The sequence below is a fragment of the Lepidothrix coronata genome, unplaced genomic scaffold, assembly GCF_001604755.1.
Source record: "Lepidothrix coronata isolate B3197 unplaced genomic scaffold, Lepidothrix_coronata-1.0 Scaffold249, whole genome shotgun sequence".
Lineage (NCBI taxonomy): Eukaryota > Metazoa > Chordata > Aves > Passeriformes > Pipridae > Lepidothrix > Lepidothrix coronata.
The window spans coordinates 144,586-160,088 of NW_016690429.1; the positions used below are offsets into that span (position 1 = coordinate 144,586).

The following is a 15,503-nucleotide window of genomic DNA, read 5'->3' on the forward strand; positions in this document are numbered from 1 at the left end:
CCCCACTGGGGATAGGCCTGGACTCTTCTTGCTCACTGTGGGTCACTGGCAAACCAAACTGGTCTGTGGGTGTCAAGGGGAACACTAAATCCATCCTCAGTGGAAGCCTGTGTGTAAGTGGTACAGACCTGGCCCTCACATGGCCCATATCTCCTGTAGGGGAACGACTCTGCAGAAAGGACAATGTCACCTCAAATTGTCTTTAGGACATTTCATTGTCCTAAAGATGGTGACATTTGGGGTCATGGTGGGCTTTTTCCTGCCCAGTTGTAATTTTTTTCATCTATTAATCTTTGAAATGTTCTTAATTGGTGTTCTGGGATTTCCCAGGCCAGGTTGGATGGGGCTTGGAGCAGCCTGGTCTAGTGGAAGGTGCTCCTGCCGATGGCAGAGGGGTTGGAACAAGACATCTTTAAGGTCACTTCAACCCAAACCAGTCTGTGATTCCCAGAGGATGACAAGTTTTGGCGAACACTGTTGTTAGCAAGTGACCATAAAAACCCTTTAAGAGCTGCTGGGACTGAAACCACTGCATCACACAGGGCAAACTGGCTACACCAGGGTCAGTTTTCCAGCCATGAGTAGAAAATAAAGGAGTGTTGATGGCATGTAGTGTCACACTTCATTTCTGTGCAGTGAGACGTGGTACAAATAGGTGTTTGGGCAAAACCACTGCAGAAAGATTTGTTGAGCCAAGAGTGGAAACCTTCAGTCTTCACATCTGTGACTGTTGAAGGTGTTTGGAGATGTATTAGATTGGAAAGATATTCACATCTCCATAAGCATAAAAGAAACGTGGGTTTAGACTGAGAAACAGTTTTTGCTGCTAATAATATTGCAATAACCTTGCTTTACACTCAGAATCAGTGGGGCATACTCAGATACCAAGTGAGCACAATAGAGTTCATCGGTATGAAAGCTCTCCAAGCATCTTGAAATGAGAATTACAGGCTCCTCAGCCTACAGTGTCATTCACTCATTCCTCATGTCAAATTCTAACAAGTAACAACAGAGCTAAAGGAGCTGAGCACCTTTATGGGAGTTGGCATTTCATGATCTCAAGTTCCCCACCTACAAAACAGAAGAGATCATCCATTTGGTCATGTAGAGAAGTGGCCATGACTTCTTTCAGTAATAGAATCCATAAAACAACCAGAAATAAAACTATGGCATTTTACAAAGTCTAAGTGATAACAAACACCTACTTGTCAGTATAAATTTGCAAAATTGTCCTTCCGTTCTTTTTAAAATAAAATCCTACTGATAGCTTATATTTTAAAGACAGCAAAGAGAATTTCCAACAGATGATCTGAGGAAATTGTTTTTTTATCTTTGTCTTTGGAAATCTAGACTTGCTGCATCTCCTCCACAATAATTTTGCGGAGGGAAATCATAGCACAGTGTTTCTGAGTACTCTTCCTGCACACAGTGCAGCCACCTAAGATTTTCCAGTTGGTAAGATAAATATTGAAAGAGTCATAAAACGAACAGCTCTTTTTTGTGAAGTCAAGTATTTCCTGAAGGATAAAGAGTCTATCAGTTAAGTCCCTGGTTGGAAGATATAGCAGATACAGCTCACATGAGGCAACTTGTCTCCTGTTTATTTTTTCCCTTATCCTTCCTCCATTCTTTCATCCCTCTGAGTGTTTGGATTCTTGTTTTACAATGACTTAGAGTAATGCACCCAGAATAGCTGGATTGATTGCAGTGGTTACTACACGTATGGCATCTCCAGTTGACACATTGCCTCTGGGCAAAATCTCCACTCAAGTTCTCTTCCTTCTTCCAAAAGTCCCAAGACAAAACTACAGGGTAGGAGTAATAAGGAGAGGTTGGTAAGATCACCCAGTGGGCTAGTGAGAAACATTTGTAATGAATTATTTTCCCTTTCTGATTCCCCAAAAAATATTTATTGCTTTTAAAAATGTTAACTGGCTGTTATCCATTTTAAATCAAAATGGGACCAGCAGTAAAGACTGCAGAATTTAATTTTTTTAACTATTTTTTTCTTTTTTACACATTAAAAATATTGTCTACAACGAATATGCTTTATTAAAAAAGAGAAGAAACTGTGATTGGTTTTACTTCAGGATCTGGGCATCTTCTAGTCTAAGCCCCTGCTCACAGCAAGGCAGGTAGCACAGGCTTCTCAGGAGCTTGTCCAGTCAGAGGCCCTAATGTGGGTGAAATTAAATTTAAATTTAGACAGGAGTTGCTGCAATAGAAAAGGTCCTGCCAAAAAAGAAAGGAGGTGATCACTATGCCACATGTAAAACCAGGAGAAAGCCAAATCTTTGACACAAATTCTGCTCTGTTATGTCCTTGTCATGTCCTTGAAGCCTGAAAATCCACCTACTGGATAGCTGGGGTCAGAACCCAGTTCTGCAGCTGAGACATGATGGTTCTTCTGTAAAGAAGAATACTTTATTAACAATATGTTTAAGTTATGTCAGCTGTCAGCCATTCATGAACTTTTATTGACAGCTAAATAGAACCTGAATGATTTGGGCTTTTGGCTGTCATTCAGGGAGGCTTTTGCTTTCAGGTCTGTCTTAACCTGCAAGTATGTAATTTGTTTCATTTGTGGTGCTGCATAGCAAATGAACCTAGGTCTCTAGTGCTCAAAGGCAAATGCAGTAATCATCTGCATGACTTGATTCCTTATTCCAGTAATATGAAAATTGTCAATTATGGATGAATTATGGGCGCTACTGATACCTGTAATTTGGTTTTGCAGTTTTGTAAACACATGCAGCTGCATTTAATTGTATTTTACTAGTCATGTAATTCATTAGGGTGCACCTGCAGTCACCTAAGACACAGATATTAATGAACTGAAACGCTGTATTTCATTGTCTACTATTTATATTGACATTTCTTACAACTGTTTGTTTTTAATCACATATCTGTGTATCTGAGATGCGATATTAAAAAAAAATTAAATGATTGTGAAATAAACAGACAGCATAGCTAGCTGCTGTATTTTAAACTTCCTGAAAGTACTTGCTAAATAATTAATTTAAACAATTGCTTTTCCATGCAAAGCCCAAGACTGGAGGAAAGCTGTAGGATTGATTTTTGCAACAGTTATTGTGGGAAAGATGAATCATTAGATAACTGATTCCAAGGATGTGAGCTGCTGAAGCCCTTACTCTGTATTTCCATGCTTGAGTGGTGATGGATGTTCAGCTCTGCCTGAATGCAGTGCCTTTACCTTTCATCTCCCAGTCCAATCTCTTGGAGATGTTATCTTCAGGTTCAGGAACACACTTTTAAAGCAGGCATTTTATTTTGCACAAATATGGGTTTAATATGCACAGCCTGTTCCTCCTCTTCCGCTCCTGGATATTCCTTTCATTTGGATTAAAGCAAAAAACAAGTAGATTTATTAACCATGTAACCAGTCCTTGGTTCAGTGCATTTTAAAGAAGGTACAGAGAACACTGAGAATCGGATCACACAGGTCATATCCCAGATTTCATTTTCCCTTCTTCCAGCATTTCTCATTTGGCCTGCTGTTATGGGGTAAAAAATGTAGTTTTGTGCCTTCAGCAGGCCTGGGGTAAACTCTGGCTCCGTAAGGAATTGTCAGAACTTTGCTGCACGGGATAAAGATGGAAAAGGAAGCAATAGAGAGAGGTTCAGTTACTATCTGCATCCCTGGGAATGTTGCTCTAAGGCTCCTGTCCATGTGGGAGCACAAGGGGAAGAGTAATGAGCCCGTTACCTGCAGGCTGCTTAAGGAAACATAAACCTTTCCATCAGGACAGGAGACATGCTCTGATCTCCTCTCAGTGTCAGTCTCTGCCTGTTCCAGCTCTGTCTGCTACCCCTTGTGTCTGACAAAGTACCACACTCAGGGACCTTCTTCCCGTCCTTACTTTCTCCTTGAAGATTGTTTTGTTTTCCTTTTCCCCTCTACCCTGCCTCAAAGGGTTGTTCCCAGTTCATCACACTGTTACACAGATAAAAGAAGCCACTAAAGTTAAATAGCATAATAGCCAAACAAAATCAAGTTATTGAGTCTCAGAAAGATGTAGACTTGCTTGTAGACAGGTTACAAATGTTGTAGTTCCCATGCCTGAATCAAAAGTATTGTATTTCTTGAGAAAAAAATCTCTTTTCACTCAAGAACCTGTTGGTTGATTAAGGATCTTTCCTGGAAACAACATTAACTTGTATGTTCCGTTTTCAGTGAAATATTTTTTGTCAGGAAAGTTTTCCCAGCTCTAGCCATTAGAATACTCTTCCTGCCTGACAAAAAGTAGTTCCTCTGCCCTGTAATATAGGTCCTGGGAAAAAAATAGGGTGAGTCCTTTCCATACATCTTGACATTTTTAAGGATGTGTAAAATTTCTGTTGCAGGTTGGGGGGAAGGGTGTTAGTTCTGTATTTCAGAAGTTTCTGTGATCTGAATGAGTACGATGACATTATGCTAGAAAATGTTTCCTGGCCTTATAATGAGATTTTGTGATAGATGCTTTTGCAATTGCAATATTTGTCACAAAATGGACTAATCCCATCGCTCAGATGAGGTACTTTGTGGCTTGGCACCATTTAACAGCACACTGATGGTTATTGTAAGAGCAAGCTAAATATTCTTCAGCCTATCTAGGATATTGAGTTCTACCAAGCATCACACCTCCATTTCTGGAGGTTCTTTACAGACACAGTTTCCAACTAGGAAAATGTCAAGCAAGATGAATTGGAACCTGAATAGCAGGACTTGCATAAGAGGACACAGGCTCCTCAGATAGAAGAGGCAGATATCAGGACAGATGCCTTCAATTAGAAGGAATTAAAGATTCATGTTGTAAATAACTTCAAAACAAACAAACAAACCAACCCCAAACAAAAACAAACCACAGGAAAGAATAATTTGATTATGTCTGTCCTGACACATTTGCAAGTGTTGACGTGTCCAATGGCAGGAATATTTGCACAGGAACAATCAAAGTACTCGTGTTCTTCTTATGCTGGAGTCTAAAAAACAGAAGAAGAAGCTAATTGCATTTTTCTTCTCTTTCTTTGTTATGCCCATTGAGAACATTGTGAACAACTGAAGCAGGAAGTATAAAAAGAAAAATGAACTGCCATTTTAGGGGAGAGGACTGGGCGATGAGGAAAGGTGGACAGAAATTTGCTGTACATCAGATTGGGGATGGCCTTGTTCACGAGGGGAATACTGGTCAGAAAACTGAGTTAATATGGCAGCTTGGCTGTTTTATGATTTTCTTCTACTGACTGTTGAAATGAAGTATTAAAGAACAACTGAAATACAAGAAAATGTTAAGAGTAGGCTACTTTTTGCAATCACTTTGTTTAAGTTGTTCTTTCCAATGAAGTGTAGAATAGATGAAGCATAATTCCATTAAATTAATGTATTGGTTGAGGCATTTTAAAGTCTTCTTTCTGTGTAATAACAGGATTTCTAAGGAAAATGAGTTTCCCAGGTCTCACAAGTTGTTTTATCTACCAGGCCTTACATTTAAGCCAGCTCCAGTTAGGATTATTTTCTTCCTTAGACTCAGATAAAATCTGCTCCAAAGTTTGGCTTTCACTGGCCTTTGGAGAAGTTCTTTGCGCTACTGAAATCTTACCACTTCACTGTGTGAGGAAGCAAGATTTAGCCCTCGTCTCAGCCTATACTCTTCATTTGAATTTTCTTTTAAATGAGGTGCTTTCCAAGCCACATAGGTACCTAGATCAGAGGTAAAACATCTCAGTCATTAAACAGTTCCTTGTCTTCCTGCAAGTCATGCAGTGTTGGGGAATGGCTCAATTAGTTTTGAGTTTGCAAACTGATTGATTTTCTGCTCCTTTTCTCTCTGCTAGGGAATGGACACTAGTTATGACAGCAGCTATCTTTGTAAGAAAATTCCACACAGAGAAACAAACTTGAGAAATGAATGGTTTTATGACAAACTCACCAAGTTGTATGGTTGCATTTATTTTGATCATTGATTTGTACACAGTTTGAAGTGTTAGAAGAGAGGAGAGGTGTATGCAACTCTCAGCTGACCAGTAAGTGCCACATCTAATTGATTCTTTTGTGCCAAGTGGAAATTGAGTTTTCTTGGCTCAGAAAATGTGTCTGTTTCTGGAATTTGCTACAATTTAAACCACTTCTGTTTATGCTCATTGTTGTTATTGCTACATAGCATTGTCATTTGTTTTTGCTGTTGATTTCTAAGCACACTGAATTAATGAACTTTAGTTTATAACCTTAATGCATGTTTGTATAACTGGTTCTTGCTACATCGAACATCCACTCTTATAGCTGATGTCTTTTATTGCTGAACTCCACTCAAACACTTCACTGATGTAGGCTTATCCAGATCATGGAATTGCTCAATACACAATACAAGTAATTCAGTGTTTGGTTTCCTGTGATACATATCAAGGACAATTATCCTAAACTGGGTTTGTCTTGAACAAGGACAGAACTACGATTATTTTTGGCATCTATAGAAGTCCAAGGGGTACTAAAATATAAGATTTTTTTTCTTCTTTTTAAACAATACTGGCAAATTCAGGATGCTACAAAAAATGCCTTTTGCCAGCTTTCAACTTCTTGGTCTCCATTGATGATTTCCTGAAAGGTTCTCGGAGCAGAACTCACAGCACAAAGCACACAATGGCTATGTATTAAACACAGTTTTAATCTGAAAATAAGCGTGGAATAGTTTGTAGTTTAATTGGTTTGTGGCTTCATCTGTCTGGAGAAAGTAGGAAGAGGGTATATAACCCCCCCTCCATTCTGCAGCTTGGTTAAGCCTCCTCTCCCAGCGAGCATTCCAGGAGAAGGTGGATAGCTCCAAGGGCTGGGTAACACCTTGGCTCAGCCCTCCCACTCGCTGGGTCAAAATAGCTGAGCCAGCACCTGCATGAGGGGAGGCAATAATTTAGTCCTGTTACAGGCCAGCAGTAAATCACTACCCCTTCCCTCCCACGGGGAGTAGGTGACTGTGATTCAGAGAGGAGCCTCTGAGTCAGGTGGCCTCCTGGTGCTCTCGTGGGATGTTCACTCCTGGTTTAGGAGCGGTGATGCAGAAGAGTCAATGCTTGACTAAATGTTGCTTCACAGGGCTGGTTGCATCCAGTCTGAGAGGAAGGTATGAGGAACTGCTTTGTCTTTTGGTTCGTAGAATCATAGAATAGTTTGGGATGGAAGGGACCATAAAGATCATCTCATTCCAGCCCCCTGCCACAGGCAAGGGCACCTTCCACTAGACCCGTCTAACCTGGCCTTGAACATTCCCAGGGATGGGACAACCACAACTTCTCTGGGCAAACTGTTCCAGTGCCTCACCACCCTCACAGTAAGGAATTTCTCCCGTATATCTAATCTAAATCTACTCTCTGTCAGTTTGAAGTCATTCCCTCTTGTCCTGTCATTACATGCTCTTGTAAATAATCCCTCTCTCTCCTCCTGGTAGGATCCCTTCAGGTACTGGAAGGCCACAATTAGGTCACACCGAAGCCTCCTCTTTTCCAGGCTGAACAATTGCAGTTCTCTCTGCCTTTCATTCCTTCTAAATCAGTGTCTCATCCCTTCAGCGGTAAAGAAAGGTTTAATATCCTGAAGCTGAAAATCATATCCACTCTTTTCAACTGGTTGTTTTGTAAAGAATGTGCTATGACGCATAGGAATGTGATCATAGTAAAGAGTGTGCCTGCAGAGATGTCATAAGTGTCTTCCCGTGCCTGCATTTCAGAAGGCAGCACTACCAAAGATAAAGGAGGAATCTGAAATAGCTGAGGTGGCAGGAATATTCTGGCAATGGACTTTCCAAAGAAAAGTATATTTTCTCACAAAACTGAAAATGCCCGTCGTGAAAAATGTCAGTTTAATGCAAATTAATGTGGAAAAGAGAATTGGAAGTTTTCTCTGGTGTATCCCTGAAGGCTCTCCTGAAGGACTGCACCGTCGCCATCACCGCCTGTCTGCTGGAGGGAAGGGAACAACGTGCAAGATTTTTTTCCCCAAGGCAGGAATTTCAACTATGCTTAGATGGAGCTCGTAGCTTTTTTTTTTTTTCCCCTGGAAACACTTACTGAGAAGAACAGGGAATTATGTTTCTTTATAGTGAGTTTTTTAAGTCACTTTTTCTCCCCCTCTTTTTTATTCCTCTGCTTTCTGGCCAACTAAGCACCTTGGCCAAATAGGAACAATCTGGTCAACAGCTTTGTTCTGAAGGTGTCATGGGTGATTCTGTTACTGCCAGCTTTCCAAATTCTCTTTCCTAGTATAGAGTGACTACTGAGGAACAAGCAGAAGTGTCAGGGTTGTAGTAGTGTAGCAGTACTGCTGTGGGTGAAGAACTTGTTCCTCTGCACGTTGCTTTCTGATTAGGGTCGTTTCTTGACTCAGCCTTTTTCTGAGATTTTTGAAAAAGACAGTGACATATTCTTGTTTCTGACCACTTCTACTCCATGACTAGCAAACATGCAGGAATAAGATGACACGTTTAGAATTCACCCAAAACCCCAAGAAATTAATTTTCTTTCTCCTTTACTGGCTGTTGCTCGCTGACTGTTCCTAGACAGTCAGTCCTGTCCCCCTCAAATGAGACAGTGATACTGTTTCTTGTAAATATATTACTTGTGAACACTTTATTAGCTAAAATGAAAGTGTGATCAAACCCCTTCCTTAGGCAGGAGTGAAAGCAAATGAAAGAACAGGAGAGATTCAGGATTTTGCTATGTCTTAACAGTAAGTGACTCAGACTTGCATAAGGTAACTTTTATTCCGTTTTTTGCACTCATGTCATGACATACTCATGTCTTGTTCTCTCTGTAAGGTGCCTAGGGTACTTGTGAAAAGGCTGTCATCAGTGCCAGGGAGAGACAAGTGCTGCATGAAAAGTGACAGTGGAAGTTTTCCTGCTCCACCAGTGTCTTTGCCTTCTTTTTTTTTTTTTAGGAGCCATCTAGAGAATAAAAGCCATACCTCAGCTATTACGGCCATTCAAACAAACCTGACTATAAATATCTCTGCTGGCTCCAAGTATAGTGCAGTTTTTCCCTGGAAGTGTTTGTTCAATCAGTATCTCCTGACTGTCCCCAAGCACTGATGAGTCAAGTCTCTGTAGAGGAAGGGCTGTCCTCCAGAGAAACACTTTCCCACGGAGCTGGAAATCTTGTGTCTCTTCCCAGCACTCTTAAAGACTTTTGGTGAGAATTATGGTCATGCTCCTCTCCTAGTGTCTTAAAAAGAATGGCTTGCACCTCTGAAATCATCTGACTGTTGACTGAGTAACCAGAGTGTTGATTATTGCTGGTACAGGTGTGGGGAACCAGTAGTGGTCCTGCAGATGGTTGTTGTAGGATGGTTGTTTTGCCAAAATATTGTGCAGTGTATCCATGCAACCCCCTTGCAGGTTATTTGTTAGATATTTTCAACTTTCCTTAACCAAGGAAATTATTTTTACCCTCTTCTTCTGTTACCTGTGAATGAATCCCTTAGTTCTAATCTTCAAATTCAGGTTGAGCATTAGACTAAAATATCATGGTAATATAACTGTTTCATATAAGATCATTCCACTTCATAAAAGGTGTCTTCTGATGGTCTGGAAATAATGTTATAAAACAGAAAGACCTCAAAAACACCAATGCACCATCACTAGAATTTTGTTATCTGAAAAATACTTGAAGTGCCTTTCTGCTTGCACTGTGTCCAGAATCAAAATGAGGAAAGAAAAATTTTTAAGATAAATTGGTTTGTGAAAAATTTATGTGCACTTTACTAGTGCAGGCAGGATGTAATCTGCTTTGTATTGAATCTGCTTTAAAAAAAAAACCACAATGATAATGAGATTTTTTAAAGGCACTTTTAAATTCATGCTGGCAAAAGACAAATAGTCATGACTTTTAATTTCTATAAACTTAACAGCTGGGGACAAAATAAAGCGTTATTAACTTAAGGGGTATAAGGAAGTTGCTTTTGCTTCAAGGACGAAATAAGTTATTCTATTCTCAGTGTTATTCATCTAAGCTGCCTGTCTGTTCTTTCTGCTGGTACAGCCAGGCCAGTGAATGGTTCTGTTTATGCTGCTTTTACTGTTAGCAGTGAGAGGAGGGGCCACAGACATCTCCTAAGATGTGTGTATTCCTTGTCCTTGGTAATGTCTGTAAAAACATTGTTTATGAAGGAACTGTGCTTCAGGGGCAAGTTGCTCTGCTCCTAAATGGGATATTCCTTGTATTCAAAATATAAACTGAATTACCAAGTAGTGAGGAGCTCCTTAACCTTATTTTACTGTATGGAAAAATATTATTTGTCTCTTCTATCATGAAAGCCATTAATAATAAAATGTTTATCCTTGTCAAACTGAGTTCTCACACTAATTTTAATTGCATCAAGTACAATTTACAGTTATCAGATGATAAATAACAGTTATTTTTATTTATCACTGTATGTATTGTATGCAACCGAGAAGAAATCTGTATGGTTTTATATTTCTTTTTTTCATTATTGTTATAAATTTATTGGTAATTCAAAGGCCAACCACAGTTTTTCTGTATTCTTGTGTGCCTGCTCATTCTTTTGCCTGTTGAATACAATTCCACTTATATTAGTGATTATTGTTTTTTTTTGCTATGAACATCTTTGATTGTCACCTGCAGACTCCTCCTGTATTTTCCTGGATTTCACCATGGAAGTTGCAGAATATATTGTGTTAATATAAACCACAAGTTCATGTTTACGTAGCGAGGAGTTTCCCTTGAGTCCCAAGTCTTTACTAACTGATTTGTCATAGAGGTGAAGGGCACAACCTCTGTGTTTAGGAAATCAATAGCAGTTGCCATTTCCATTAAGGAGTCTTGGCTGGAGTTGTTCTGTCTTACATATTACATTGCTATCAGTATGTGCTTTCTTTTGCTCATGGCCTGAAGCTAGAAAAGGGGACAGACCAAAAAAAAGGTAGGTTTTTCTTTCTCAAATAAGCATGTCCTCTCTGTAGAATTGGGAAGGACTGATCTGAAGATGGCTTGAGCAGAGAGGCAATACAGAAAAACTAGTGTGAGTAAATGTTTTAAAATAATGTACTTATACGTGCTCAGCTAAACCAAAACAGTGAAAAAAGTATAATCTGACTTTGTGTAGAAAAATGAGCAGGAGTGCCAAAACCCAGAAAGATACATCCTTCTGCAGGGAAGATTTCTTAGTGCATTATAAGGGTAGAAAACTAATACCTCTCAACAGCTGTTGAGTGGCATCTGTTGGCATCTCCAGGCGCCTGGAAGAATGACCAGTGTTTGAAACAACTGTAGGTAGAGCAGCAGCAAAGAACCAAGTTTGAGAGCAAATGTATTGCTGCCATTGTTTAGCTACCAAATTATGGCTTCTATAAGACCTCGCTGGGGTAAAGGCTCTTTACTTGTACCTGTTGCTGTCCTTTTTCAATACTTTTGATGATCAAGAGACATTTTATTACCCTTGAAGTGCAGGAATGCACACGAGTGCACCAGTGTGATGGTGTCGTTACAAAATAAACTTACATCGCTGTAAATTCTAGGGAGAAAGTGGACTTAATCCAACCATAAATGCTCCTGAAGTCAGCATGGAAAATTGCAAAACACATCTTTTATGATTTTGGATTAGCACTAACCATTTCCTCTAGGCAGAAGTGTCATTTAAAAGAGATTAAACTGCACATGACAAGGATAAACTCCACTTCTCCTCCCAGGGTGCTACTCAGAACTTACCTATTTAATACCAATGTTAGTACCCTCTTTTCTCACTGGAACATTAACTTGATTAGACCCTGAGGTGGGACTAGAGAGAGATGCTTGTAGGGGATTGATATGGTTTGAAGCTGACTCCCTGCCAAGTCTCCAAACCTTACCACCAGAAGTCGTCCCCCCCCCGCAACCTCAGGGAGAAGAGGGAGAAAAAAACTAAGAAAACCCCGAAACGAGAGAGAGACAACCAAAGTGAGATATATAAATATATTTACACTTATATACAATTTCACAAGGGAAAGGAAAGGGGGAAGGGAAAGGGAACAAAACTAAAATAAAATATATAGATATCCCAAGACCCAATATCTAACAACTAAAAAGTTAGCAAAGAAAAATAGCTCACTACTCCCCTGGGACAACGGAGAGTCGCTCCGGAACGATCGCCAGCAACCTCTGTCTCCCAAGGTCGACAAGGCCTAACCAGGCCTCGCTCCCCAACACGGCAGACTCAACAGCAGGGAACCTGCACCTCCAAGCCGCCGGAAGGAAAGAGAGCGAAGGCCTCTCCTCCTCTCTTTTTATAATCTGGTTTATGTAAAAATCGTAGGGAATACTGGGTAAATCTGGACCCTTCCTTGGCTACAAACTGGTCACCAAGGAAGGCCTAGCCCAAACCACCACAGGGATACACCATCAGCAGTGCTCCTCAGGACAGTGCCAGTACACCAAGGCTGAGGGAGCCCAGTCCAGTCATTCTTGTCTGCAGCATCCAACACGCAGTTATGGCAGGAAAAGATTTGTCTCCCAAGGCAGTGCTAAGTTCACAGCAGCCACAGTGGTGTGGAAGTGGGTTTGGGAAAATTCACCAGTTCTGCTTGTGTTACATCGTACTACTGCCTGGAAGGGCTTCTGTGCTATTGTTCAGTCTTACACACTCTGGTGTAATCCAAATATTCTGCCTTTAAACACTGACCACCAGCAGTATGATGCCAGTGCAGAATGCTGCATTCACAGATGGGGTAATCTGAGGGAAGATACGTTTCTATCAGAATTATTAAAGGAGCATCTGATAGCAGTGTTTCAGTTAAGGTTTATTAAACACTCTCCATTTTATCCTCAACTTTCAGGGATTTATAATTTTGCTATAAAAATTCACTCAGCCTTGAAACTTGGCATCCATCGTTTCATTCCACGAGACATTTTTAAAGACACAAGAGCAGAAATATTCCTGTTCTGGCAATGGCTTAAATGGATATTAACTTTCAATCCTGCTGTACAGCACATTGGAAGGTTGAAAAAACTGCTAAAAATTACTGTAAAAAGAAAAGCTTTTTCAGTAATATAGCTTGGATTATCCACTGAAATCTTGGTATTTTGAATGTGATCTGGTACATTTTGAGGGTTGTTGTCCAGTTTCAGAGACAGCTGCTTAGATGCAGATACCTCTGCACTGTACTTCTTGCAGGAGCTGGATCCACATTCTCTTTCTTAGCAGGACCAGTGTCCCATGAAGGAAGGGTCTTTACAGATAGGGAGGATGCCCAAGAACAGACTGTCCTAAAAGCTGTGTGAACTGGATGTGAAGTCCTGTGTTACATGAAAGCCTGGCACTTTTAAAAGGTTGGCAATGGGCACAGTTGCACTGAGATTGTGTGCTCTGGAGAATTACTTGAAAAAAACTTTCTGATGGTTAAGACTTGAAACAAATTCCTTTAGGGTCATTGTAGGATCTCCATCATCAGACCTCATACTGGACAGACTGAGCAAGGCGTGTGTCAGTAATGCCTTAGGTACAGTCAATTCTGTCCTAGGGCAGAGGGAGAGACTGACTCTCTCACGTGTCCTCCAGCCTATTTTTCACTCATTTCTCATCATAAAATTTGCTATATCCTTTGTCATTAGTGCTGCCTAGTCCTCTCCCCATTCACCATGCAAGTGCTTTACAGATGTCTTCAGTGGGCCCTTATTTCTTAGTGCAGAGAAAATTGTTTTGGTCTCAGTAGAGGTCTCCATTTTCCTGTCCTTTCCCCGTAACACGTCTGGGCCTGGTGTGCCTTCTTGATTTCACTGGCATTTAAACCGCTTGACATCTTTAGCCCTCAAGGATGCTCTGAGCTGTAAAGGCTCCTTGCTGAAACTGCTGTTCTGGAGTTATAGGTGATGCACGATTGGTTGGCTGCTTCGTGCACTAAAGAAATCAAACAGCGTGTAGCTTCTCCCATTAAAAATTAACACTCTGCAGTAGGCAGGAAAGACCTTCAGTGTTTTGTTGTCAAGGAGCAAATAATGGAAAAACACCACCTTTTTTTGTTGAGGAGTGAAGGGTGCTTCAAATTAAGAGCTGTCTCTTTTTGTATAGCTAATACCTCCTTGAAACTGATGACTGGACAAGGAAATCTGGGAATGTTGGACCGTGTGTGGGGTTTGCTTGGATGTTGCTCCACAGTTCATATCCACACTGCTTTTACCTGATGTGGAAAATGCGTGTCAGGAATATGTTAAGAGATGGATAAGTACCCGTGTGATTGAAGAGTGCTCTGGATATCCTTTCATATACTTTGTGTACATGCAAAGCTTCACACGGCTGCAGATGGCTAATTTGAAAAGAGGCCCGGGGGAAATTTGGCATAGAGTACATTTGTTAATGCAAATAACAATAATTCATGTGGGAAGGAGTGAAAGGATCATTTAAATGGAGCACTGATTCCCAAACTTCTCAGACATCTGTGAATATCCTGGGTTAAGAGGCTAAGCTCTTGGTGGGGGATTTGGTATGTGTTTGGGGTTATGTGAAGGTGAATTGTGGGATGTCAGTGTTCACATCTATTTTACACACTCAGCCTGCAAAGGGGGATTTGCCACCTGCGTGGGGTTCTGTTGCCCTGGTGTAGCTGTCTCAAGCTGTTCTTCGCTCTGCAAAACAGCAATGACTTGAAGCCTGAGAAATGTCTGTAGAGTGGGATGCGGTGATCGGAGCAGACCAGTGGAAAGCAGGCACGTTTCCTCTGTCTGCCTGAAGCAGCATAATGTTTTTGGCAGGGTCCACAGCGAAAGAAATGAGAGGGGGCATTCTGTCCAGCCAACTGTCACTGCTCACTGCCCACCTCCCTGGTACATCCTCCCTCTTTGCTGTGGCACCATCTAAATGCTAAATAGCAAGGCTGTTGTATGTCTGTAAATATGCATCACTCTTTTGTTCCACTCCCCGCTGTTATCAGATGAGAAAAAAAAGTAGTTATTAAGTAATTGAAGATTTAGGAAAACTGTGAAGCACTGTCATGTAAAGAAGAGATAAAAAAATGATATTACAAGAATGAAAGGTTTGTCTTGAGAAAGTCTCTAGAGTAATAGAAAATGAAGTCTATCTATTGAACAGGGTTGCAGTCAAGGGGTCCTTCAGCTCATCTGGAATGTGACAGGGTACAAAAGCTGGTGCTCATAGTCTCTGTCTAATTAGGAGTAACTGCAGTAAACAAGTGGTGTAATGAAGACCAGTTAGAACAAATGCCATTAATGAGAAACACACATTAACGTTGTTAGGATGATTGTTGGGTATTGCTGTGTAGTTGCTAATTTTAATTTTAATTTTCAATAGAAATTATCTATTGTCAACCACCCAGCTGTCCAGTACAGGGCAAAAGTAGGTAGCCAAGACACCTGAATTCAGGCTCCCCTGGTTGCTTTTCCCATGTTGCACCGTGCTCCTCTGGAAAGTGTGTCCACAGCCTCCAATGTACATCCGTTATGGAAAGAAAAGAGCAATGTCACTTTGAGGCAGATCCACAGGGTTTAGACCAACTTTCCATTTCCTCAGT

General features: G+C 40.7%; 1 protein-coding gene and 1 long non-coding RNA gene across 2 annotated transcripts in view; both read left to right on the forward strand.

Moving 5' to 3' along the window:
* Positions 1-15,503, forward strand: part of FAM19A1 (family with sequence similarity 19 member A1, C-C motif chemokine like) — a 221,761-nt gene that overhangs the window by 60,451 nt on the left and 145,807 nt on the right. The window lies entirely within an intron of this gene.
* On the forward strand, positions 7,427-8,962 carry LOC108507301. The gene is made up of 3 exons (XR_001878070.1): positions 7,427-8,089; positions 8,658-8,716; positions 8,805-8,962. It is a non-coding gene; the product is annotated as an uncharacterized LOC108507301 (long non-coding RNA).